Source organism: Oryzias melastigma, linkage group LG4 (assembly GCF_002922805.2).
Source record: "Oryzias melastigma strain HK-1 linkage group LG4, ASM292280v2, whole genome shotgun sequence".
In the NCBI taxonomy this organism is placed as follows: domain Eukaryota; kingdom Metazoa; phylum Chordata; class Actinopteri; order Beloniformes; family Adrianichthyidae; genus Oryzias; species Oryzias melastigma.
Window position 1 is genome coordinate 4753877 of NC_050515.1, and position 1456 is coordinate 4755332.

The 1456-nt window shown below is 42.4% G+C and overlaps 1 protein-coding gene across 2 annotated transcripts in view; it reads left to right on the top strand.

The window, feature by feature from the left end:
- Positions 1-403, top strand: part of tm2d1 (TM2 domain containing 1) — a 5053-nt gene extending 4650 nt beyond the window's left edge. The window contains exon 7 of one of the 2 annotated variants that reach the window (XM_024258807.2): positions 104-403. The gene's annotated coding sequence lies outside the window, so the exon portion shown is untranslated. The remainder of the gene's footprint in view (positions 1-103) is intronic. The other variant, XM_024258809.2, reaches the window with a different exon arrangement.
- Positions 404-1456: the final 1053 nt, after the last annotated feature.

Sequence of the window (1456 nt, forward strand, 5' to 3'; positions counted from 1 at the left end):
GCTCTTCCTCTCCAGAGTCACCTTGAAAGTCTGTAATAACTGCGGAATGTGCTGGGAATAAATAAAGGTACTCTGGCTGGCATCGATTTCCGAGGCGTTCAAGGTCTCGGCGTTGACGGTTAAATGTCAGAGCAGCTCAGGTGATCCCGTCACGGAAACGCCAACCATCTCTGCGTTGTTTGTGTGTCTCTGTGGACAGAGACCCCCCCCCCAAACAATCCTCAAACTTTAGTTAAAGAGTTAAAAAAATCTGTTTTCACGGGATCTGCAGTGGTTTCTGTTTTTCCTGAACGTCTGAGGTCACATGATGTTGGTTTCCTGCTTCCTGTTAAATATTGTGTTCATTCAATGTTAAGTTATTTTTTCCATTTTAAAATAATTGTAAATAAAGTTTATTTTCAAACTCTGAGTATCTTACCTGTTCACCATTGCACCTTGGGAGCCTGCTTGATGACGAATACGGGAAAAAAGTTAAATCAAAAACTTCTTTAGTTACGTCTTCACACGTCTGTGCAGACTAGTGACGCCCCCTTGAGAGGCGTAGTCAGAAACCCCGCCCCTTTTTTCCTGCAGGGAGGTGTTTGAGATCTATCCTACATGAATGTGCTGTCATGCTAACATGAGCCTGGAGTCCAGCTACGGAAAACTCAGACATGATTTTGAACGGTATACACCTGTCCATGGAAGAACCAGGAAGAACTGAAACTGGACTGTTTCAAAGGTCTCATTTACCACAGGAGCCTCCATCATCTGTAGGGGGAAGATGTTGGGAACCATCGGGACTCTTCTTTTAGCTGGTTGACCATCTACAATGAAAGTTTGGGGCAAAAGAGCCTTAAGGAAGTGAGCAATCAGAGCTCCAGCATTCCTCTGTGGAGAGAGGAGAACTTTCCAGAAGGACAACGACTTTTATATGGTAGAGCGTCCTGATAGAAGCCACTCTTTAGTAAAGGGCACCAAACAAACCCCTCTGGAGTTTGCCATAAGTCACCTGAAGGACTCTCATGAGAAACATGCTGTGGTCTGATGGGATAAGAATTGACGTTTGGAGTAAACCAGGCACTGCTCGACACCGGGCCAGTACCACCCATACAGTGAAGCACGGTGGTGGTAGCATCATGCTATGGAGTGTTTGATTATTGAAACATTTTCTCTTTAAGGATTGCTTGAAGCGTCTCCCAAAGTAAACCATATAGTCATCTGAATGATTTGTTTCTTAAATGTGTAAATTCAATTCAGTTTTATATATAAAGTCCAATATTACAAAACAATGGCCTCGTTGGGCTTCATAGGTCGGTCATAAATTATAAACAATAATAGCTGATTGATTAACTAAACTAGGTCAAAAAGTCATAGTAAAGACAGCGTTTTTAACCAAAATACCCGATATAATAATGTGACTTGTGTGGTGCAGCGCCTCAAGTGGTCGTTGATGGAATTGTAGTTTTTTAAATTG